General features: G+C 53.1%; 1 long non-coding RNA gene across 1 annotated transcript in view; it reads left to right on the top strand.

Annotated features, from left to right (window-relative positions):
* Nucleotides 1-4,934: 4,934 nt before the first annotated feature.
* Nucleotides 4,935-24,621, top strand: part of LOC113596093 (uncharacterized) — a 155,587-nt gene continuing 135,900 nt past the window's right edge. Inside the window, exon 1 of the long non-coding RNA XR_003416803.2 lies at nt 4,935-6,621. This is a non-coding gene — a long non-coding RNA (uncharacterized LOC113596093). The remainder of the gene's footprint in view (nt 6,622-24,621) is intronic.

Genomic DNA, 24,621 nt, shown 5'->3' with positions numbered 1-24,621 from the left:
CCGTAGTGTGGGGCGGGTGGACCCGTGCAGACCCCAGCACCTGGCACGTTACTGCAGAAGCCTAGGGAAGGAAGGATTTGGGGAAACTAAGAAGGCCCGGACAAGCTCCCTGGAGGCAGAGGAGGGGCTGAGTCTGTGTGATAAAGGCAGGTGGACGGAAGTAAGCAGGTGGCAGGCCAGGCTGTTTGGCCCCAGGCAGGTCACCCTGCGTCTCATCTGTAAGACAGCAGTGATCCTCTTTCCTATTTTTTTTAAGGTCACTGTCTGTCTGAAATGTTTAAGTGCTTGGCACAGAGCCTGCCATTTAATTAGTGCCTGATGAAATTTTTCAGAATCATTTATTATTGAGAACTGAGCATGTTACCAAGCAGAAAGGGAAAGAATGATAGTCTTGTGACCTGGAGAGAGAGGTGTGGGCTCTGATGACTCCTCGCGTGGCTGCACATGTGACCGCACACAAACTTGGAATTTTCCAGAAATCTAATGGCTTGGCTGATCCCTTCTGAAACTTCCTGGTGGTTCTAGAGCACTCCCTTCCATTTAATGATAGCATTTTTTTTTTTTCTGAAATCTGTCTGAGTTTGCGTCTCTTAGTTATTTTAATCTCTGCAACCAAGCAGAGAAAAACCGGCAAGCTGTGTTTCATAATTAGAGCCCACAGATATGCCCTGTCTACTTCTCAAACATACCCCAGTACCTTTGGCTCTTCCCTTGTGCAGTCCCTGCTTTGATATCTTCAGGTGTCGGCATCAAGTTCATCTGCGTGTTTTAACCCGCCACCGTGAGTGTCCTGGGATCTCAGTGCACAAGATGGGGGCCGTTGGGTCAGTCTTGGACTTTGTTGAATTTCTTTCATGTCAAACTATTTCCAAATGCTCCGTCTCTCTTGCACTGCTCAACTTATGAAGGCTCTCTAAATCATATTGCTAATAAGAGAAAGGATATTGTAGAACGAGAGGTGGGGCATTCCATTTGTTTAAAATCAACACCCTGTCATGGGACGCCTGGGTGGCTCAGTCGGTTGAATCTCCTGACTTTGGTTCCAGTCATGATCTCGCGGTTCATGAGTTCGAGCCCTGCATCAGGCTCTGTGCTAACAGCTCAGAGCCTGGAGCCTGCTGGGATTCTGTCTCTCTCTCTCTCTCTCTCTGCCTCTCTCTGCATGCCCCACACTGGTACTCTGTCTCTCTCTCAAAAATAAATGAACATTAAAAAAAATTTTAAATCAACACTCCGTCCAAGCCTTTTAATTTTTTTTTTAATTTTTTTAACGTTTATTTATTTTTGAGACAGAGAGAGACATAGCATGAACAGGGGAGGGGCAGAGAGAGACGGAGACACAGAATCCAAAACAGGCTCCAGGCTCCGAGCTGAGGGCACAGAGTCCAACGCGGGGCTCGAACTCACGGACCATGAGATCATGACCTGAGCCGAAGTCGGCCGCCCAACCGACTGAGCCACCCAGGCACCCCATAAGCCTTTTAATTTTTAAAGTAGGATTGTGTATGTATGTAGGATTGTGCCCACTTGCAGAATAAAAAAAATGTTTAAATGTACATCAGATGGTGCAGTTTCTGGGGCCGGGGGTGCAGCCTGAGAGTGTGCGTTTCGAGATGCCCTCCTGCGCGGCCTCCTGATGCTGATGTAGCTCTGTGCAGTAGAACTTGGGCAGCGACGGAAATGTTCCATATCTGCGCTGCCCAGTACGTTAGCCTCTAGCCACCTGTTGCTACTAAGCACTTAAAAAGGTGACTAGCGAAAGTAAGGAACTGAATTTTAAACTATTTACTTCTAATTCCTTTTTCGATTTAAAGAGCCACACGTGGGCTGGTGGCTTACTGTAGGAGACAGTGCAGTTCTCAACTGTTAACTTTCTGGGATTATGTCTTGTTTATCTGTGTGCCTCTTCGGGATTTGCATGTTGTAGGAACAAGCATGATGACACTAATGTTTCCTTATGTTACACTCAGGTTGTGTTTTCGGGACTCCTTTCATGTATAGGATCTTATTGAAGCTTCCCAATGGTCCTAGTATTGCCCATGTGGGTACTGAGCGATCGCTTTGTCCCAGTCACCGTCCCAGATGTTTTCCAGGCACTAAGTCATTTGTGCCTTGAAACAACCCAATGAATGAGCCCCATTCTACAGATGAGGACATTGAGGCACAGATCCATCAGAACCCTGCTCAAGTCACTGCACTAGGCAGTGATGTCAAAGCTGGGCTTTGAGCCTAGGATCTAGTCTGGCTCAGACCGCCCGCATTTAGCTTGATGCTTTATTGCCTTAGAACATACGTTCTCTTCCATAGGTGTTTCCTTTTTAACAGGTGCAACAGTGCTGCTTAGACTTTCCCAAAGGCATGACCGGCAGACCAGTGCCCAGCTACCACGTTTTATGTATGTTGATTGATGGAGACAAGGTGACTGGTTCTGAGCACTTCTGTCCCAAGCCAGGTCCCACCGTCACGCTGGCCCTGTGTCCTGCACTCAGGCCGTTTTACATCCACCACCTGGCTGGTCGCCATCAGCCCCAGGCCCTTAGGCAGTGCCTCCTTTCAACAAGGAAGAGTAGAATGGGTGATGGAAGAGTGTGGGCAAGGCAGGGAAGGGGCAGAAGGAAGGACAGGAGGACAGGTGGCCTCCCGAATGGCTAACATTTATGGAGCGCCTGTAATTGTCAAGGTCGCGCTGGGTGCTTCCTACCTATTCAGCCACTCTCACAGCAGCTTGTGCAGAGCACCTGCTGTTCCTGGAATGAACCCCAGGGCGGTGGGTACCAGAGTGAGAGGATCAGCCCATGCTGCAGGGAAATGTATAGACAGACACACCATCTGGAACTGTGGAGGAGCTGGGGATGTTTCTGAGCCCTGACTCTGCTATTTGTTTGCTCTGTGACATGAACCGAGTCGCCTAACTGCTCCCAGCTTTGATTTTGCCTCTGACAAGTGGTTAATACAACACCTGCTGCTGACACCTTGGGAAGTCATATGACACAATATGTCACAAACATTCGGGGCAGTGCCTGGCATGTAGCAAGCTCTCAGGAAACGTCTGCATCCATGGCATTGGTACAGGTGCTACCCCTAAAAGCAGGTGTGCAACTGGCTCTAAGAACCCCAGTAAGAGTCTACCATGTGCCCTTCCCCCAGCAAAGCAGACAGGAGGATCCTGATAAACAGGAGATAAATGCATGGCCTGCAGAAACTTGGTCTAGAGAAGACTCAAAGCGCTTGGAGGCTGGATGGAGGTCTCTCAGGTCATGGGCTTTTAAGAGGACTTCCCGGAAGAGGTGGCATGTGAGTTGGCCTTGAAGGCTAGGTAGAAGACGAGTCCGACATTCTGTAGCTAGGGCTGGGGGCATTCTGGGCAGAAGAGGCACAAGCAGCCACAGGGAGGGCTGGAGAAGTCTGGGGTGCTTGCAGATAGCAAGTATTCCAGTTTTTTCGGAGTTCAAGGGGATTTGTTGGTGAGTGTGGGAGATACAGATGAAGAACAGGGTTAAAGTCAGACTGCGGAAGGCTCTGATGCCAGGCCGTCGAGTTTATATGTCATTTTGTGGGCAGTGAGGGGCTTCTGGAGGTACTTTTCGTCCCCAGTTTTCACCTTTATTTACTTGAAATTTCACACCCATTCTACATTTAATATGGAAAGTCAGAGGTCCAAGAGTAGCCAAGAAACTTTTTTTTTTGTAAAATTTTTTTGATGTTTATTTATTTTGAGAGACAGAACAGAGCGTGAGCTGGGGAGGGGCAGAGAAAGAGAGAAGGAGAGAGGGAATCCCCAGCAGGCTCCATGCTGTCAGCACAGAGCCTGATGAGGTAACTCACGAACCGTGAGATCATGACCTGACCTGAGATCAAGAGTCAGACGCTTCACCAACTGAGCCACCCAGGCACCCCCAGATTTCCTTAGTTTTGACCTAACATCCTTTTTCTGGGCCAGAGTGTCCCTTTAGCGTCCTCTGGGCTGTGACAGCTTTTCAGATTTTCCCTGTTTTTGTTGACCTTCACATTTTTGAGGGGGACCGGTCAGGTATTTTGTAGACTGTCCCACCATTGGAATTTTTCTCTTAACTAGATGATGAGGGGGTTACAACCACCCCTCCGCCTTTTATCCTTTACTCTTGAAAGGAAGTCACTCTAGGCAGCCTACACTTAAGGGTTCTATGTCCTTGAGGGCAGAATACCTACGTAAATTTTTGGAATTCTGCACAGATTTGTTTCTTTTTCTTCATATATTTATTTATTCAATTATCTAATTGTATCAGTATGGACTCATGAATACTTATGGTTTACTTTGGGTTATAATCCAATAGTACTGGACTTATTTTGTTATTCAGATTGTTCTCAACTTCGGACCAACGTTCAGTTGGTTTCTGTGTCCCTTTGATGTTCTCCCATCATTGTGGTGTGTGTGTGTGTGTGTGTGTGTGTGCGCGCGCACACACGCGTGTGCATGTGCGTGCACATGCTTTCTTACTTCCTGGCACTACAGGATGCTCCAGGCTCATCTTGTATATTTCTTGCCCCAATCCTAAAATCGGCCATTTCTCTGAGGAAACCTGGTTCCTTTTATGGGGCAATCGTGATAGAAACAAACCATGGATCCAATGCTCATTGCCACCTGGGTGTCATTGTTTCTACATCCACATACAGCAGAGGGAGCCGGGAGATCTCTGTGTGTATACGAACCTGTCTACATACACATGTCTGTAAATATTCTCCAGGACTGTGAAATGATAAGTGCCTGTTGCTCCAAGCCAGCCAGTTTGTACAGCAGCTCTAGGAAATTAGTACAAGTCCCTTCCCCTCCTCTTCAGTGAGTTCCCCTTTCCTTTTTTTCTTTCAAAAAAATTTTAATGTTTGAGAGAGAGAGAGAGAGAGAGAGAGAGAGAACACAAGTGGGGGAGGAGCAGAGAGAGAGGGAGGCACAGAATCTGAAGCAGGCTCCAGGCTCCGAGCTGTCAACACAGAGCCCGACGCAGGGCTCAAAGTCACAAACTGTGAGAACATGACCTGAGCTGAATTCAGGCGCTTAACCGACAGAGCCACGCAGGTGCCCCTGCCTTCTTTCTTCTTGACCCTCATGGTGTCCTCCACATGGCCAGCTCTCTGCCTGCCTTTGTCGTTTTGTGTTTTGTGTGCCTCTTTGGCTCCTTCCTACCCATTCCTTCCAAACTCCACTCAGAGACCAGCCCTCTAGATGCCTTGGCTCATGCCCCTGAGCGGAGTTAGGTCCCCTGTTGCATACAGCCCTTTGCACGTCTCCACAGTTACTGCCGTGTTGTATCCTCCTCTTACCTGACTGTCAGCTTCTTGAGGGAGGACTCCTACCTTTGTGCTTCCGGTGTGTGCAGGTGCTCAGGTGTTGGATAAATGAGGAGGCAGCTGCAGAAACGGAAGCCTGCGATTAAGTGCCTGGCAGCTCCAGAATGTGATCTGGGAGCGTCTCGGATGGCATTTGGTTTGCAGAAGTTGAGCCTTGAAACTGAATTTGCTTAGCACTTAACAAGTGTAAGGAAATTATAGTTGTTGAAATTAGAGATGGGGAGATCAGGCCACCCTGTGCAGGCGGGTCAGCACTGAGTGTGGTCGCCTCCCTCTACAACCCCATGGAAGCAGTCACCAGTATCCTCTGTGTCAGATGAAGTATCCAAGGTGTACATGGGAACTCCTCCGTGAAGGTCACACACAGCTAGTTCGCGCAGGCTGGGACTGCAGCCTAGCTGGGTTTGTCTGACTCCAGGGCTACCGAGGTTTGTCATCCTGGGCGGCATTTAGGTGCTTGAGGTCACCCACCTTGTGCACAAAGACCAGCCTAGACCTAACGGAGGTGAGAGCGAGGCCGGAATCCCAGCCTTACCTAAGACAGAAGGGTGCAAGGGAGCACAGCTGTTCCGTGTGGACCCCAACCGTTCCCACAGCTGTTCTGCATTTGCTGTGACTGGGTGAAGAGAACTACACCTCCCAGGAAGCAGCGCGGCGCCCTGGCTGCCCCCTCCCTACGCCCCGCCCCGGGGAGGCTCATATATAAGGGCGGAATGGCCCGGCCTCCGGCAGAGCGCAGGGGCAGCGAGGGCGTGCGGCGCGGTCCTGGGCTTGGGGGAAAGCGGCCACCAGGGCTGGCCTCCGCGGCTCCGCGCCTCTCCCCCGGCCTCTCTTGCCCCGCGGCGTCCAGCCTGCGCCGCCAGGGCCCCGCGGACCTGCCAACCCGAGGCCAAGAGTGGAATTGCCCTGCCGCTTTCCCGGGCTTGGCGGAGGGGATCCCGGCGGGGAGCTCGGCGCTCGCGATGGCGATGCGCAGCGAGGAAAGGCGAGGAGCTGCGTGCGGGCTGGGTGCCCTCGGAGCGCCGGGAGGCGGGGAGCGCCCGCCGCCGGGCCGGGGGATGCTGCCTCTTGGGAACCCCCGCGGCGAAGTCCCTCCATCTCCGCGGGGCTCCAGCACAGAGGTCGGGGCTGCAGGCCCTTTGGCCTTGGATGGAAAGTGGGAAATGGGGCGCGAGGCTGCGGACCCCCTAACGTGGATTACTTGGTGCGTGTCAGCCGGGCTCAGAAGACCCACGACCTCGTCTCCATCCTCGGATTGATTCATTCCACCTGGCAGTCGGGTCGCTTTACCTGGAGGTAAGTTTCCCTGCGATTCGAGGGAGGGGGTTTGAGTGGACTCGTCTCCCCCCTGGCCCCCTACCCCGCGACGCTTTCTGAAGGTCTTGGACTAAATTTTTGTCGTTGTACTGACATCTTCGCAGAGGTCGTTTGGCCGTCCTTCTGCCTCCAGGCGGAGCCGACTGGCCGGGTCGCGGTGGTCAACGTTCATGCCGGGCGTGCGGGGTCATCGCCGTCCGCCCCCCAGCGCCGCCAAGCCTCTGGCTGCCCCGCGGGACAGACCCTCCGCGGGGGAAAAGGCCCCTCGCCCTTACCTTTTCCCTTGTCGCCCTCCGGGGCCCGTTACTTCGGAAGCGGTGCCGCCTCGGGGAGCTCCCGACCTCTGCCCACGGGCGACCCAGAATGCGGCTGGGGCGCAGCGCCTGGCGGTGGCGCCCGGGCCGAGCCCCTCTCGCCGTGCGGGGTGGGGGCTGGGGCGTGTCTGGATGTCCCTGTCGCCGGTGCCTTGGTGAGCGGCTTTGCTGCAAGCCACCCCCCCCCCCCCCCCAACTCCGGGTCAGGCGGACGCCAGGGTGGTGTGGGCAGGGCTTTCTGGAGAGGTGGGAGACGGCAGGATTTCGGTCCACTGCGTCCACCCGCGCCCCTACCCCGTACGCCCCCACCCCAGCGCAAACTGTTTCTGGAAGGGGTTTCAGGGCCAGCGTGGCGGGGGCGGGGGCACTTAGTCTTGAGTCCTGAGCTAACCGCTCTGAATCCACAGCTCCTTCCTCTCCCTGTCCTTTTGTGTCGGTGCTGTTTGGGGCAACTCCGTGCCTGTCACTGCACTGAGTAGGCGCGGAATACGTGTTTGTTGAATGAATGACTGAGCGACTCCGCCTTGATGTACAGATAAAGCCGGGTCCCTCCTTTACCTTCTCCCTCCTTGCCACTTGTCCTCAACTCCAGGACAACCTCCGCCGCCCCCCCACTCCCAAGATGGCTTCCTGGAGATGCTTTCCCAGATGTGGGACTCCCTTCCTTCCTCCCAACCCTGTTGGCAGCCTGTTGGCGATGGTCCATTTCCCACCCAGAAGTCCCTCCTGCGCAGATAATTTCTGGGAGCTGTCAGGGGTCTCCCTTGGTATGTTCTCAGGGCGCCATGCCTCCAGTGAGCACCTGCTTGGGGAAGAAGGGAGGGCCAGGCGTTGCCGGAGGGAAAGAGGTAATATGTATTAATACTGCCCCCTCCCCCCAGGAGCCTGTGCCTGTGGCCGTGCCCAGGTCCCTGGACCTGCCCACGTTGGTGTGGCACCTTTTCTTTTGGCCCTTCCCCACCCTCGCCCCCTGCCAGCCCCTGGGAGACTGTTAAACTGCTCCACGATTGACTCGTAGCTTCACCACGGCAGCTCACTCTGACCTTAGAAGCAATCCGCGCACTCTCTCTCTTTAGGAAACTACAAAAAAAGTGTAAAGAGCAGGAAAAAAAATACCCAGTTCCAAGTAGTGCTGGCAGCTTGACGTATTTGCTCACTGCTGAAATCTTGCGCTAGAGACAACTTTGTTCACTGCTTTTTTCCTCTCAGTTTTACTTAACAGTCCCCACGTGATGACTGGGTTCCACTGCCCGCGTCAACTCCCGATCTGCTTGACAGTTCCCTTAACTGTTGGGCGCTAAGGTACTCGTAGATTTTTACCCTTAGAACTAAGGCATCAGTGGGGCGCCTGGGTGGCTCAGCCGGTTGAGCGTCCAGCTTCGGCTCAGGTCATGATCTCGTGGTCCGTGGGTTCGAGCCCCACGTCGGGCTCTGTGCTGACAGCTCAGAGCCTGGAGCCTGTTTCGGATTGTGTCTCCCTCTCTCTGCTCTTCCCCCGCTCGCGCTCTCTCTCTCTCAGAAATAAATACACATTTAAAAAATGAAGAAAAAAAAGAACTAAGGCATCATTGAGCATCATTTGTACATAAAGATGTGTCCACTTTTTGGATGATCTCCTCTGGAGAATTCCCAGAAATCACTCTGTCTGCTTTTAGTCAGAGTCATGGCTGCAGTGGACATTCCCATGGTGGGATTGAAGAGAGCCCCATGTCCCCATCAGATAATATCACAACTGGGAGCCAGAGTACAGGAGCTGGGAAGACACTTGCTGAGTAAATGCAGTGTTTCATTTCGAGTTTCCTGAAGCCCAGGGTTGACCAGCACTGGTATGAGAGTAACTTAAAAATTTGTGTCCAGGATTATGATGTAAATTATTTTAGCAAGGCCCCAAGCTAAGATTTAGTAGGCAGCTGGATTAAAAATGCTGTCCTTTTTAAAAAGAATTAACTTTTGGGGCGCCTGGGTGGCTTGGTCGGTTAAGCGTCCGACTTCGGCTCAGGTCATGATCTCACACTTTGAGTTTGAGCCCCGCGTCGGGCTCTGTGCTGACTGCTCAGAGCCTGGAGCCTGTTTCCGATTCTGTGTCTCCCTCTCTCTCTGCCCCTCCCCTGTTCATGCTCTGTCTCTCTCTGTCTCAAAAATAAATAAACGTTAAAAAAATAAAAATAAAAAGAATTAACTTTTGATTTGGATGGAAATCTATATTTATAGGAAAGTCACAAAAATAGTACATGGAGGTCCCCTATACCCTTTACCCAGCTCCCCTAAATGTTAACATCTTACGTATCCACAGTGCTATGGTCAAAGCCATTGGACTGACACTGACAGGATACTTTGAACTCACCTTCAGGCCTTATTCAAGTTTCTCCACTTGTCCCACTAATGTCCTTTTTCTGGTCCAGGATCCCATTCAGGATCTTGCATTGCAGAAAATTCTGTCTTGTAAAAAAAGTGGGAGTGGAGAGGGATTCAGCAGACCCTCTTCTTTCTTTTCAACCACTTTATCGAGGTGTGATTGACAGACACAAAGCTGTACATATTTAATGGATATCACTTGATGAGCTTGGTAATAAGTATACACCTTGAGACCCTTACCACAACCTAGGCCACAAACATCCATTGTCTACAGAAGTTTCCTCCCGCCCTCTTTATTATCATTATTATTTTGTTGATAAGAACACTCAACGAAAGATCTTCCCTCTTAGCAAATGTTTAAGTATACAATGCAGTATTGTTAACTGTGGACGCTGAGAGGGAACACTAGGCCTTGCTCATTTCTGCAGACCATCTTTATTCTGGAGAAGGTTTTAAATGGGGACTGCTTTCGTCTTCTTCCCCAGGTTAACTTGCCCCGTCCCCCCCCCCTCCTTTACAGCACAACAGCTGAGACCCTTCAGAGCCTAGAGGAGACCGGAGACCTGACTGTGAATGGCCGAAACTCCTCTGCGCACCCCTCCTTCCTCCCCCTCCCCCCCACCCCTCCACTGGGAGTGAGTCGTTTAGTAAAAATTGGGTTATAGCCTGATCTGTCCCGACACGTCTTCCAAGGGGTAGGTGGATAGATGACATCCGGTGTGCGTGAGAATGAGCTGCCGAGCACCGAATCGGCGGCTGGCAAGTCCAGCGTGCAGTGCCTGTGTGGGTGACTCACGCGGGCCCAGCAGCAGGTGTGCTGGGGCTGCTAAGCATGCAACCCCGGCAGAGACCGTGTTTTCTGGTTATCCGGGCACACGTAAAGGTTGCTCTTGCCTCAGACTGGAGGTAGGGAATTGTCAACCGGTCTGGGGCTTACGAAGTGATCCCCTTTTCTTTCGGGGACTTCCTTCTCCTGCCAGGGGTGAGGAGAGCCAGCCCGAAGGGGTTTGGGAAGCAGCGGATGCGGGCTGGCTGGCCCTCGTGTGTCTTTGCAGAAGAGAACATCTGAGTTCACAGCTGAGGAAGCCCAAGAAACAGGCCCTGCTCCTGCCCCTCCAGCAGAGACCACGTTAGCCTGAATCTTCTGCCAACAGTGTGTGCTCAAATTGGGGCTGTCCCTTCCAGCTTGGGGTGGCTGCCCGCACAGAGCGTAGGTGCTGTTTATTGGGAGAAGGACGTTTTGAGTTGCTTGGATCTCGACACAGCAGACTTCAGTTGTCCAGGTGGAGTTTCTGTGTTGCCCTTAGGGTATGGTCGCCTAGAGTGGGTTTTTCTTTTCCTCTTGGAAGCGCTTCTGGCCTTCCTTTTCTATCTCGCAAGCTGGAAGAGGCCCCTCCTCTCCCTCTCCCCGTCTCCCATCCTGCACCGGCCCACACGTTTTCCATAACCGGGCAGCTCCAGCGAGGAGCATAACAGGAAGTCTTGGTGGGAGAGGGGTTGGGGATGTTGTGACTAACCAGCTCTGGAACAGCCCTTCCGTCTACACCTGCCTTCTCTGTCTCCTCAGTGACTCCTCACGGGCCCTCCCTCCAGAGCCTCTGCTCTTCCCAGTTAAGACCGTTCACTTAGTGCTACTCCACCGCGGTCCCTCAGGGTGTGGTTTGCCTGCGAACAGATCGCCCGAAGACCTTGTTAAAAATAAGTACTGATAGCAGCCATCCCGCCCTCCCCGACCTTAACAGTTCGGTTTCTGTACAGGTGGGGGCAGGGGCGGGCTCTGAGGTCCCGCCATTCCAGGACAGGTGGATACCTTTAAGAATCAGAGAGTTGACTGACGTCCTGGCCAGCAAAAGCCCGAGCTGAGTTTTTTCCCCTCTGAAACTTACCAGGCACAAAGCTGCACGCTCTCTCTCTCTCTCTCTGTCTCTCTTTTTTTTTTCCTCCTCTAGGAAGCCTTCCAGGCTTACCTCCCTCCACCCGGTCTGGGCCTCCACGTGCACTTAACTTAGTTTGTTGGTTTCGAAACGTGAAGTCTTGAAATCAGGTATCCTTTATGCGTGGTTAGGACAGAAACGGCTGCCTTTGGGTGAACGACAGAGGATCTTCAGTTCTGGGCTTTGGGAATAAATTAGATCTGCAGGTTCTCCCCCCGCCACCCGCCCGGGTCTGTGAGTTCCCCGGGAGCTTGGAAGAAGGTGCCTGGTGATAGGCAGTTTCCCGGTCTGCCTACACAGACCACTGCCACTTCTGTTTCTGGACAGCGTCATCCTAGGCTATGTCCACGATCGCCGTGGAGCTGGTCGGTGTCCTCCATGGCAAGGGAGCACCCCCTTCGTCACGTGGTACGTGCACCCGGCTCCCTTTATGCGAGGAAGACAATGGTCCTGGACGAAGGCCCTCGCTTCGAACTATGCCGTCGGCCAAAAAGACACCCTGTTCAAAATCGCTCACTCTGCAGACCATGTTTGTGCCCGAAAAAATGTCTATACAAAACCAATCTCGGTTGATCACATGACCCACGAAAGGCCTGGAGGGAACATCCAAGCGGTGGAATGCTGAAAAGGCTAGTTTCTGTCAAAGCATTCTTTCTGTGATGTGAATCATCGCCTACTCCCGCATTTGATTTGTTGGTACAGGTTTTCACATAGAAGCCTTGAAACCAGGTGCTTTCTGTCGTTGGTTAAGGCAGAAGTGGCTGCGCCGGGGCGAAGGATAAAGTTCTGGGTTTCCAGAAATGAGTCAGACCTTCAGTCTCTCCCCTCAGCTCTGTGAGCACAACACCCCCTCCCCCACCATCCCACCATCCTTTGGAAAATGCCCCTTACAAGGGTCTGATTTTAGTGGTTTTCTGACCCATTTCCTTTCCTAAAAAGTGATGTGGTCTCACTTCAGAATTGCCATTGCTTTCCTTTGACTGGACGGAGAAGCCTGAGGGGGACAGGACAGGGCAGACCATCTCTGCTGCCCCGCCGTCCATCTGGTAATGCGTTAGCCATGTCGGTGCGGGCTTTTTTTTTTTTTTTTTTTAAGTTTATTTATTTTGAGAGAGAGAGCGCGCACAAGCAGGGGAGAGGCAGAGAGAGAATCCCAAGCAGGCGCAGCATCGTCTGTGTGGATTCCAATGTGGGGCTTGACCTCGCAGACCACGAGGCCACAGCCTGAGCTGAAGTCCGACACTTAACTGACTGAGACACGCAGGTGCCCCGGTGCATGCTTTTTGAGCCTCCAATGGACTGTTCCCTTTCCCTCGTTGTGGACATGTTGCCAATCATTTGCCAGTAAGGCTCCCTCTCTCTTAACTTCTGCAGGTAGTAAGTGCCTGCTGGATGCTTCCTCAGACACTGCTACAACCCCACGGGTTCCTCTCCTGTGGCCAACTAAACAAGTTTTACCCTTTTAGTATGGGCATGCGCCTCATTCACACTGCCTTTCCATCTTCCCACCATCCGTCTCCAGAACTTTGTCAGTGTCCCCAACTGAAACTCTGTGCCTTTTAAACACGAACTCCCTGTCCTCCCCCTTGCTCGGCCCCTGGCAACCACCGTTCTGCTTTCTGTCTCTATCAATAGGGACTTCATGTAAGTATAATCATAGAATGTTTGTCCTTCTGTGTCTGCCTTCCGTCACTGAGCATAATGTCCTCGAGGCGCCCCCGTGTCGTAACAGGTGCCAGAATTCTTTTCCATTTTAAGGCTGAATAATTTTCCGCTGTACGTGGAGGCCACGTTTTGTTTATTCGTCCGTCTGTCGATGGCCACTTGGGTTGTGGCTGCCTCTTGGCTATGGTGGCTAATGCTGCTTTTGAACCTGAGTGTGCGGAAAGCTGTTCGAGGTCCTGCTCTCAGCTCTTTTGTGGGTATGCCCAGGAGTAGGACTGTTGGATCCCAGGGTCATTTCGTGTGTGATATTTATTTATTTATTTATTTATTTATTTATTTGAGGAACCACCAGACTGTTTTCCACAGCAGCTGCAGAATTTACATTCCCACCGGCAAGGCAGAAGGGTTCCAGTTTTTCCACATCCTAGCCAAAATGTTTTTGTTTTTTGGTAATAGCCATCCCATTGGGTGTGAAGCGGCACTTTAATTTTAAAGGCAGATTGACCGGGATGGTTAGATATTCCCCCCCCACCCCGGTTTACACTCAGCGTGCCCGTGGATCTCCTTTTTATCTCGGAGGAAGAATCTTCACTGGGAGCGAAGTGATGGGAATAAAGAGCAGCCGTGGGCAGGCAGCCGTCAGCTCCCAGCCAGCTGCATCTGTTCTTGGTAAATTAAAAGGTCTGGTGATCTAGTGAGTTCTTAGGTCCTGATTATTTGCACTGGAGTTGTTCAAGCGATTCTGTGTCCATATCCCATCTGGTACCAGCCCCAACCTGGTGAAATGGTCAGGTGTCATCCCCATTTTTCCGGAAGAAAATGGAGATTGGCATTGCCACTGGAGAGCACTCTAGGGGGAACTCTATCCTCCATGGTCAAGTTTGTGTGGCTGTGGGATTTTGTATGTGAAGTTTGCTGGCTGTGGGATTTTTTTTTTTTTTTTGAAAGAAAAATTTAATTCTTCTGTGGAACTCTTTTCTGCACGGTCACATGGCTGAAGAAATGCCTTTCTGAGCACATGGGTGCCATGTCAGATTCCTGTCGCAGCTCCCGCGGAGAGCGCTGGTTAGTAGCTGGGTCAGGGTGACCAGCTCCCTCTTAGGGTTTGCTTCCTGAAGCTGTGTGTGAGTCCCGAGAGCTCAGTCTGTTCTGGTTGGTCATTGGACATCCCAGGTGTGTGTCCAGCCTCGAGGGGGTTAGGCGTTTGCAGTAAGTGATGTTAGTGGACTGGGGACCGACTGTTCCCCAAGTTTGTCTCTCCCAGCCTCTGCACCTTCCCCCATGCGGCAGAAGGAAGGTGACTTTGTGTCCCTGGAGCCATAATGAAGTTCTATAGAATGTAGTTCTATTTCATTTAATTTTTTTCATTCTGATATTCTTTTTCTTATTATTTTAGAGAGAGAGAAAGCATGAGTTAAGGAGTGGGGCAGAGGGGGAGAGAAAGAGAATCTTAAAAAATTTTTTTTTTAAATCTTTATTTATTTTTGAGAGAGAGAGAGAGAGAGAGAGCGAGAGCATGAGTAGGGGAGGGGCAGAGAGAGAGAGAGAGGGAGACACAGAATCCAAAGCAGGCTCCAGGCTCTGAGCTGTCAGCACAGAGCCTCATGTGGGGCTCAAACTCAGCCACCAAAGCACCCTGAGAAAGAGAAGCTTAAGCAGGTTCCGTGCTCAACGTGGAGACTGATGCAGGGCTCGATCCCACAACCCTGGGATCATGACTTGAGCTGAAATTAAGAGTCGGATGCTCAGCCAAGGAAGCCACCCAGGCGCCCCTGTTTCTTTTTATTTTTTAAATTAAGCAGCAAGAAACAAAGCTCTTATTCCTCTGGATGGGGTGACAGAACAGGATGGTCCCAACCCCGAGGAGGCTGTCTTCTCTCTGGGAGGGGAGGGGAGGAGGAACCTGCCCCTGACATGTCCCCATGGCCCTGCATGTGACCCTTCCTCCTCTGACTTCACACAAGACTTGTCTAGTGGCCCCAGAGTCACCCTGAGGGAGGCTTCTCTGAACCTAAGGAATCTGTGGCCACTGGCAAGCCAGTTGGGAAATTGAGATGTTTGGGTTTTTAATTAAATTTCTTCAGTAGAGACCAGGAATGTGGTTAACCAGAGAGCTGAGATGGTCCCGGTTTCTAATTCCACCCTGACCACTGTGCTTTTCCGCCTTTCCTGGAATTGCTCTCTTGGTCACTTTCCGCTGACCTGGTTTTATCCTGTTCCCCTCCCTTCCCCACCCGAGCCCCTCATGCTGCATCTGAACTAATGTCTTTCCTCTCCTCCGTGTTCTTTCTCTCTGCCCTTATCACCCTGGCATCGGTCCACCGGGCTCTGACTTGGAGAAGATGCTTGTGTGGCTGCATTCATGGCTCACAGTCGAAATGGCCATTTGATATCCCTGTCCCCTAAACTAGGACCTTGTCCTATTCCTTCCGCACCCCTGCGTAAGGGTTCAACAGATGGGATCCACCAACCAGTGCCGGCCACCAGAACGGGAGTGTTCTGTTGGGAAAGAGCGAGAAGCCAACCTTCCACAGGCTCGTAGCAGGTGTTCCCAGCATCTCTTTCTTAATCCTTGTAGGGTGGATGTGGGCATTATTACCTCTGATGTCAGACGTTTAGAGACTTGAAGGAACACCCTTAATGCCCAAGAGCCTGGAAGGATGGAACCATGGTTCCGTGTCATGCCTGACACTGGGGTCCCATCCTGACCTAGTCACCACTGTCTGTGTGACATTGGACAAGTCACTGGGCCTCTCTGGGCTCACTTCCTCATCCGTAAAAGAAGAGTCTGTTTTTAGATTGGGTGCTTTTGGTTGCGAGTTAGAGAAACCAATTCTAACTGGCTTAAACAATCAAGTTTGGGGTTGTTCATCTACCTGGAAAGTCTAGGAGTTGTGCCTTGGGGTGATTTGGCTCTCTGTTTTTCTCCAGTTCTTTTTATTCTTAGGTTTTAAGTCCCTGATGGAAGCAGAAAGGGCAGGGGTATTGGCACACCCCTGTCTCTACAGATCCAGAGCAAGAGAATGCCTGCATTTCAGCTTTCTGGAGAGCTGGCCCGGCAGCAGGGCTCACCCCTGGACCCATCCCTGTGGCCCAGTGGGATACACTGATTGGCTGTCCTGTGGTCACATGCCTCACAGCGCCTCTGCAGGTGGAGGCGGCTTCCCTCCACCCAAAGCCATTGGGATGTGCAAATGGGAGTGAGGGCCGTAGGAACAGGGAAGGACGCAGAGAAACATCGGAAGTTCTTTATGAGTAAACTGGACTACTGGATAATCCACCAGAATGAATGGTGGGCAGGGGGTTACTTGTGTTTCCCGTTGTATAGCTAGGACCAAGGGGGGTGGCGGGGTGTTGTAATGCTCAGTGACAGGAGGCAAATGGATGGACCTCGCCAGTTCTTTCCTCCTCTGAGCTTCTGGACCCGAGATTCTATTTTTTTTTTCACAGGACATCCTCTTGCTCCATCAAGAAATGGGATTTGGCTCTTGGACCTCCAGATCTGGCCTTGCAGGGGATTGCCCATGTCTGGGTTCTCATTTACCTGCAGGAAAGGGTTGTTACTGGAATAGCAACTTGACGCTTGGCGTGGCAGCTGTCAGCTGAAAGGACACATTTTGTCCTATTCCTGATATGAAAAGCCCAGTGATGAGAGATGGGGCTAATGGATGTGTGCAGACTTCTTGCGAAGCTCCTGCATGTGGCAGCCTGGGGAGGAGCCTGAGCGCCCCGTTAGACCAGACAGAGGACTTGTCCTGGCGCAAGCACATATGTGGACTTCTCTAGATGGCTCCTTTGCGTCCACACATTCACATGCCAACTGGTGTCCCAGCTTCCGGGGGCTCCGTGTTAAAGAGATGGCTTCGCTCTCCAGGCCGTTGAACTCCAGGTGGGGGGCCGTATGTGCTTGCTTTGTCTGCATGTCAGACAGGTAGGCTTTGAGGAGCACTGATTTATGCTCGTGGGTCCTGTGAGCTCTAACGGCCGCCACGCTGCCCTGGCAGGTGCTCTCAGCTGCCCTCGTTTGCCGTTGTGAGGAGGAAAGTTCATGGTCATGATGAGAGATCATTTCTACCCCCAAGCATGAGTGTGATTTGGCTTTTTCGCAAGGGTGGTGCGGTGGAGGAGAGGGGGTGATTATCATGATTAAAGTGATGGAGGTCCTCAGACGTGTGCTCACTTCCGCGTTTAGTCCTGCCCCGTTGAATAGACGAGGAAGCTGAGGCTCCCAGGGCTTCCGTCACTTGTCCAGAGTCACCCTGCCGGCCAGTGGCAGAGCCAGACCTCCATCTGCTCCAAGTTGGCACTTGACTGCATCTATCTCGCCTCAAGCTGCAAGCGTGGATCCCTGCTTCTTTTGGAAAGTGCTCAAAGTCACGGATCAGATGGATTTGATAAGGTCTCCGTAGCTGTGATTCATCTTTCACCCCTTCCTCCCGAGCAACCGCAGACAAGTTTAAAACAGTGCTTCCTTGTCCCTTCTCAGTGAAGTCAAGGTTAAAAAATTTACACCAAACTAATCGAAAGATTCTTCTGCCAGAGTTTCGCTGATGAGGAGCTATCGTCAACTTCTCCCCAGGTTCCAGGCCTTTCCCTGAGGTCTACCTCTTCTGTTTTGCCATCTTCCCATTATTCCCTGCGGATGTAGGACCTGGCTGGGAGAGCTAGAAACCATTGCGTGCCATTTCCCAACCGGCAGGCATGGCGTCAGGATCCTCATGCAGGTAAACCACTACCTTTCCCTATAGTATTGTCCTGACTCTGTTCACGTGGGAGATGGTCACGTCCCAGACCCGCATCAACGTCCTCAACCCCCTTGTTGCTGAAATCCCACCAGGGATGCTCGGGCCACATTGTACTGAGCTGGGTTCCTGTGACTTTTTTCCGTCTCCTGCGACCGCTGGCATTTAGGGTGATGATTCTGGGGAGGCCTAGCGTCCTCGCTCAAGGAGCCTCACGAGGTTGGGTGCACACGTTTGAGGGGGACAGGGAGGTAGATTGGCCCACGATCAAGGTGTTTAATGGAAGTGTTTGTGTTGAGGGATTGTAACTGTCCTATAACAGGGCAGTGTCGTGTGCACTTTACTCCTCGAGCTCAAAGCTGAGCTGGGCTTTCAGACCACACCTGGCCTGTCCTTCTGATTGACGTTGGAGGGTAGAAATAGAGCCTGGGTGGCCTTGGGGCTGGGGAGGGGTGGCAGTCAAGGTGTGTCTAGTTCACTGGACCAGGTGGACTGCATCTTGGATTCCTCCTCCCACTTCTTTTCTTGCCCCTTCTTGGCTGGAAACCTGTGTAAATGTTACAGAAATGGACGAGCTCCATGGCTATATCTGCTTGGGCTGCCGTTGTCTCTCTACTGTGATGTCGCTGGATTTAACTGGGGAAGGAAATTTCCACTTTCTAGTCGAGGAGTCCAGTTCTCTTTGGGTTTTCTTCTCAGAAGTGAAGAATTTGGGCTACAGAGGGTAGAATTTGGGGAGTCCAGGCTTAAGTGCAGTGACCTGTGTGAAGGTGGTTTATGAGTGTGACTCACGAGTCTCAGGAGCTCTGTTGGCCTGAGGAGGCAGACAGCAGCAGGGTGTGGGGGAGGAGGCGGTGAGGTGCCCTCGATGGTTCTTCCTGGGGTCTGCATTGGGCTTGACTCAACCCACTCTTCCCTGTGACCCGTTAGCCACTCCTTTCCTTAGGGTTTGGGTCCTTCTTGTCTCTTTCCCTGGCTGTCCCTGTGCTTAGTCGGTGACACTCCCAGGTGGAGGGGACCTAGGGTCCAATATTGCTGTTACAGTGGTGGCTCAGGTTGTACTTAAACTCACCGATGGGTACTCACCCTTTCTTTTTTCAAATTTCTCTTTTATCCAGTCTTTCCCGTCCCTGAATTTGTATTACTAATGATCTAATATATACCGCCATGACTGGTTCACGTACGTGGATTTTTCTTCTTCAGTAAAATCAGAAGCGTGCTTTCCCAGCACCTGGCCTGATGCCGACTCCAGTGAAAACAGTGTGTGCTTGGTGAGGTGACAGGTCAGGGGCCCATGCCACCCTGCCATTTTGCTGCTGTGTGTGGCTGTGGATGCTGGGTCCGTGGACTCGGGCTGGTTTACCCAGACACATTGCGCTGGAAAAATGGCTTTTCACATCTTGCTTTTGGAAGGCGTTGCTGGTCTTTGCTCCAAGTAGTCCTGGGCATTGCGCACCTCTGTCCCTTGTGCCTACAAATGGTGGCTCAGCCAGGAGCGCTGGTTTTGCCTGTTTTCAGTCTCCTAACTTGCCTTGTGGCTTTGGGCAGGTTCTGCCACATCTTGGGGCCTCAGTTTCCCCCCCCCTTTGTACCTTACTGTGTACTCGATGGTTCCTTGATTAATTTCAGCAGAGAGGGTGCCTCCTTGTCTCCCTCGCTGTTGTTGGCAGATTTCCGTGAGCCAGGTAGGCGAGAAGAAACACCCAATTGTTCTTGGTGGACACATCATTCCCAGCTCTTTGTGCTGTACCGCTCAGCTTCTTGGAGAAGTACTCAATTAAACATAAATGAAATCAAAACATACAACGGTCTCGTGGGGGCAGTTTTTATAAAACATCATTTGTGATAGTTTGGGATGCCTTCAGAAATAAGTGAGGGTGACCTTGTACCAAAATAAACATCTAGAAGAGTAAATTACCCTCTTTGCCCTGTGGCTGGAGAGAATTTTATTTATTTAAGGGCCTGTGGCTGCTTGCCTCCCCCTTTCCACAGTGAACATTTGGACCCAAACTGCCTTCAAAGGATCGATCCTTTAGTACAGTGTAACAGAGGCCCTTCACTTAGGTAAAAATGAGATTCTTTTCTGCTTGCGGGCGGTTCCCGAGCTGGATTCGGGAAGCAGACCCAGCTGCCGGGCACACAGCCGTGTCACCAGAGTTCTGCTCCGTGGGGTTGCCTCTTTGCTAGCATTTCTGTTGCTTTTGAGGCTGAGATGCCTGGTTATAACCTGAATTGTTCTGGGAGGGAGCCGTCCTCGCCACGCCCCCTTTTCCTTCCCGCCCTTCCCTCCCTCCCCTCCTCTTAGGGGGAAAAAAAAAATCCTTCCCCTTTTCTGCATCTGTGTCTTTAAGAATTCCCTCCATTGTAGCCCTGGGACAGAGACCCTTCTGTGAAAGTCTGTTGGAGGCCTGTCCTCTGTGACACCCCGCCCCCCGTATTAAAAGACCATCGGAACAAGCTCCCCATTCTCCTCTGGAGAGGGTCCCTCTGTCCCAAGCCAAGCAACTCTTAAGGGAGCGTTTATCCTGGGACACTCAGCTTACAAAGACTGTTGCAGCTTCAGATAAACTCACTCAGACCCGCGGGGAGGAGGACAAAACCCCCTTTCTTTTCACCCCTGCGGGGAGACCAATAGAGACTTTGTGCTGGAGAGCAGGGGTCTGAGCAAACAGAGGAGGGGTCTGTGGTGGGGCTGGTGGGGGAGAGCCTCCTGGGTTATTATCTTATCAGTTTATCTTTCAGGGGGAAATCTCCACAGGGGGCAGTGGACTGTAATTCTCCCAGAACCACTGCCTCAGCTCTGGCTCTCCCCTCCACTCCCCTCCAGGTCCACAAGACTCTCTTGGGCAAGTCTGTCTTGGTTTGCCTGGAGGGATCCGTTTTTTGTTTTTTGTTGTTTCTTCAATCTATTGGGTAGGGCAAAACTCACCCGCTTGGTGGGCCAGGCCCCAACTGTGTGTGTGTGTGTGTGTGTGTGTGTGTGTGTGTGTGTATAAAGATTCTTGGTCTAGGGGTGCCAGGGTGGCTCAGGTGGTTAAGCTTCCCAGTCTTGCTTTCGGGTCGGGTCACAATCTCACGGTTCATGGGTTCAAGCCCTGCATCAGGCTTTGTGCTGACAGCACGGAGCCTGCTTGGGATTCTCTCTCCCTCCCTCTCTCTCTCTGCCCCTCCCCAACTTATGCTGTCTCTCTCAAAATAAATAAATGAACTTAAAAAAAAAAAGATTCTTGGTCTAAAGGTCTTCGGGTGGCAAGCATCATTGGTAAATTTGGCTGCCTGGGAACGTGTGTGTGTGTGTGTGTGTGTGTGTGTGTGCACTCATGCGCCTCATCTGAAGGTACGTGGGCGCCCCCGGCCCCCACATGTGGCCATTGCCATAACTCTGGCATAGCCTTTGTTATATGTGGCGAGAGGTAAACCACAAATGTCTGATTTGCTATTCGAATTGGAGTCTGAGTCGAACACTGCAGGTGCCTGGCCTGGCGTCACCAGGCAGTGGGGCGCCTGAGGTTCCGGCCCTGCTATGGCTGAGCCTGGAGCTTCTGCCTGCTGCTGAGCTGGAGGCCACTCACGAGGGTCCAGCACAGCGAGAGGGCCAGCGGGGAAGAGCTGAGGGTGCCAGGGTCACAGCAGAATGAGGGTGCTGCCAGGCCCTAGCCTTCCCGCCTGGCTTTGGTTTTGTCCTCTGCCTCCTGCCGTTCCTGCTGCCTTCCCCCAGGGTTGGAAATCTACTCACGGCTCTGGGTCCTGGCCTATCTCGCACCCATGTAGGCCTGTGCCCTTGCAGTGCTCAGCTCCCACGCGTGCCCGCTGTGGTGGGGAGACGGCAGAGATGCTGGAGCCTGCGGGGCCCAGTTGCAGCTGGGAGGGAGATGCCTGGCTGCTTGTGCACACAGGCTGGGTCGAGGCGCCTTGCTGGAGCTGGAGGAAAGCGCCTTCCCCACTGATGTCTTAGAGAGGAACTCTGACCCAGCCCCCGGCCCCAAATCTGTAACTTGGTCTTCCCATTTTCTTTTCTCAGGGTGGGGGACCCCGGGGGCCGACCTGTGTGCGGGAGTTGGGGGGTGGGGACAGGAGGGATGGCTCCTGAAATTCCCAAGTCACCTGTGTTCTGTCTCCGTGCATGATCCTCCTGCGATGCCAGGAGTGAGTGCCTAGAGGAGGCAGGGTGGGGGTGCAGGGGCAATGAGAGAGGCCTTCTTCTCTGCAGGGCTTTATGGCCAAGGGCAGAGTCCCTGTTCACATATCACAGCTGCCAGGGCAGTCGGGGTCTCGCATCCCAGGGCAGGAGGCTCCTGGGCCTTACCCTTGTCTGGCGGAGCCTGTCTTGGCCGCGGAGGGCTGGCTGCACCCTGGGCCTGCCTGCCTCGTGAACCAGGAGGGTGAGAGTCACCCTGAATCACTGCACATGGACTTCCTGCGAGGGGGAGGCGGTCTCAGAAGCAGGCGCTAGGCACCCATGGGGGTGGGGAAGAGGGGTTTGCAGAATTCAGGATGGAGCCAAGAGGGCGTTGGGCGAGAAACAAACCGCGCTCCTTTGCATGGCTGTGCGGACCCACCGGGACCGATGACGGCAGGAGGGAAGGTTGGCCGGTGGCAGGGTTTGGGGGGGACGGCATGGAGCAAAAGAGGGGAGCCCAAGTTCTTGTCTTGGGGATTGAGGGTAGGAAGGGTGGTGACCTCGGGGGCGAGGACGCGGAACAGCGGCCAACGTCAGCCCTGCTGGGGAAGCAGCAGCATCGCCATCCCGGACATCAGAGAGTGGGTCTCTGCATCCTGGGGGCGTTCCTGGACTCCCAGGACAGGACCAGGAAAATGAGTACTACTGGCTTGAAGTCCCCGCCAACCACGGGATCCAGAATAATCCCCAGGGACATTTGCACAATGGCAGCGTGCACCAGAGGGGACCAGGGCCGGATGGGCAGATCAGGGTCACTCCTGGCAGGATATCTGCCTTTGTGGGGGTGCCCAGGTTGTTTCTGTACCTTTGCCACGGTGTGAGCCCTCGTTTCGTACAGGCCGGTGTTTCTGAACCACTTATTGCCGTAGATGGAGGCGGTGGCGCCACGGGATCTATCGATTGGCCATCTGAGGGAGGGTGAGATTTGCCTTAGGTCCGGCCGGGGTCTCCATGTTTGCTTGCTTCTCTCCCAGGCGAGCGAGAGATCTTGGATCGCTCACCCTGCCTCTCTGTGCCTCTGCGCATTTTATAGGTAAAATACCGAGGATGTGTTCCCAAGTTCCGTCCAGCTCTAGACATCACGCGATCCCATGTTTTATGATGTGCGTCCATGGGGGGCTGGGAGTGTGGCTGGGCATGTGCACGGGCTCCCTTGTCCCTCGGTTCTTGTGCACCTTTCCCTGTGGCTCAAGTCACTTCTGCCCCGGAAGGGTGTCATGCCACCTCTCCACCCTGTCCCAAGGAGAAGGGGACCCTTGCCTTGGCGACGGTGAGGATGTGAGAACCCATTGGCCCGTATACAGCCTGGCAGAGGGCAGGGAGGGACAGGAGAGTCAGCTTGGGATCAGAAGTCAGGCTGCTGGTCTCCTGGGGGGACTCACCTCCATTGCGTCCGCCCCGATGGGTGGTTGGTGAACGGGCAGCACCGAGCATGAGGTCCGGAGGCTCGGAGCAGGCGGTCGAGGAGGTAGGGTGGCTGCTGTCCCTTTATGGCTTCTTTCACACCCGAGGAAAGCTGGAGGCTCTGGGGATTGTCCGGTGGGCCTGGGACGATGCTTGTGTGAGTCTGTGTCTGGGCAGGGTGACGTGTGCCTCGTCCTTTGGCTTGTTGTTCACACACACTGGCACAGCCCACATTCAGGCAGCCCAGAAGAAGCCCTTTTTACTGGTATCCGACCTTCCTTGGGCACCAACCCGCCCTCCCCCAGCGTGGCAGGTCGGCCTTACTGATCTGACTAGGAAAAAAGTCTGCTTGGCTTAATTCCTCCTGTCACTGACTTTTTCAGTGGGCGAGGGAGCTTTCTTGATGAGGCGTGTGTTTTGGAAAACGGACGGAACATCCTTATCATCGGCACTCTTAACTGCCACCTTTGTGTGTTCCCTTTGGTTCCAGGCCCGATCAGAAGGGAGGAGGCTGGGTTTGGGAGTTGCCCACAGGCGCAAGCCTCTCTTTGGACTGAAGCTTCACCTGGTAACACGTGGATGGCACCTTGAGCACAGGGCAGGGCTCTCCCTGCCCTGGACTCGAGCCTCCCATTCTTGCGTTGGTGGAGGGTGACACTTAGCACAAGGAAGACTTTGGCGGGAAAGGGGGAGCTGGGCGGGCTAGTGGGATAAGCAGCAGGGGGTGAGGGAGTGTTGTCATTTATTAGTGAAAACAATACAGGGTTTGTCTCCAGGGTACGGTGGTGCCTGGGGAGGCGAGTCATATTGGTCCCAAGCAAAAAGAAAATCTGACCCCAGGGAGCAGGGAGAATAGCACCTTGTTTAGGGAGGTCAGGGCAAGTGAGGGACGGGGAGGCAGGGAGGAGGCGGATGAGGAGCATTCCCAGGCAGGGACCATATGTCTCGGGAACCTGGCCCCCTAAAAGGACCGCAAGCTGGGTGGGATTTGTGGGGTGGCTGGCCCCCAAGGCCTTGCATTCTGGGGTGGGTTTGGGGGAACCGTCTCCTTACCGGCTCTGCTCCTTGAGGGTGACCTAAAGAAGGTCCCCCATTGGGAGGGAGGATGGCTAGAGGGGTCTGCCTTCCTGTGGGGGCCCCCGGTGGGCTCCCGTCTTGCTTCCCACTCAGCCCGATTGCATGATCTGACTCCGGGCAGAGAAGCCCTCCGAACCCGGGGACAGGCCCTGTGGGAATCTCCCCGGGCGCCCCTCACCTGGCCTCACTGTGGGGCTAAGACCTTAGGGGTCTGGGGGCTGCAAGAGGAAGCACAGAGACCTCCCTGCTGCAGTGTTTTCTGCCTCGGACCCTCCGTGACCACGCCTGTGCACTTCCCCCAGCTGTAT

Source organism: Acinonyx jubatus, chromosome E1 (assembly GCF_027475565.1).
Source record: "Acinonyx jubatus isolate Ajub_Pintada_27869175 chromosome E1, VMU_Ajub_asm_v1.0, whole genome shotgun sequence".
NCBI classification, from domain to species: Eukaryota; Metazoa; Chordata; class Mammalia; order Carnivora; family Felidae; genus Acinonyx; species Acinonyx jubatus.
The sequence above is the reverse complement of the archived record's forward strand: the minus strand, read 5'-3'. Positions and strand labels throughout refer to the sequence as shown.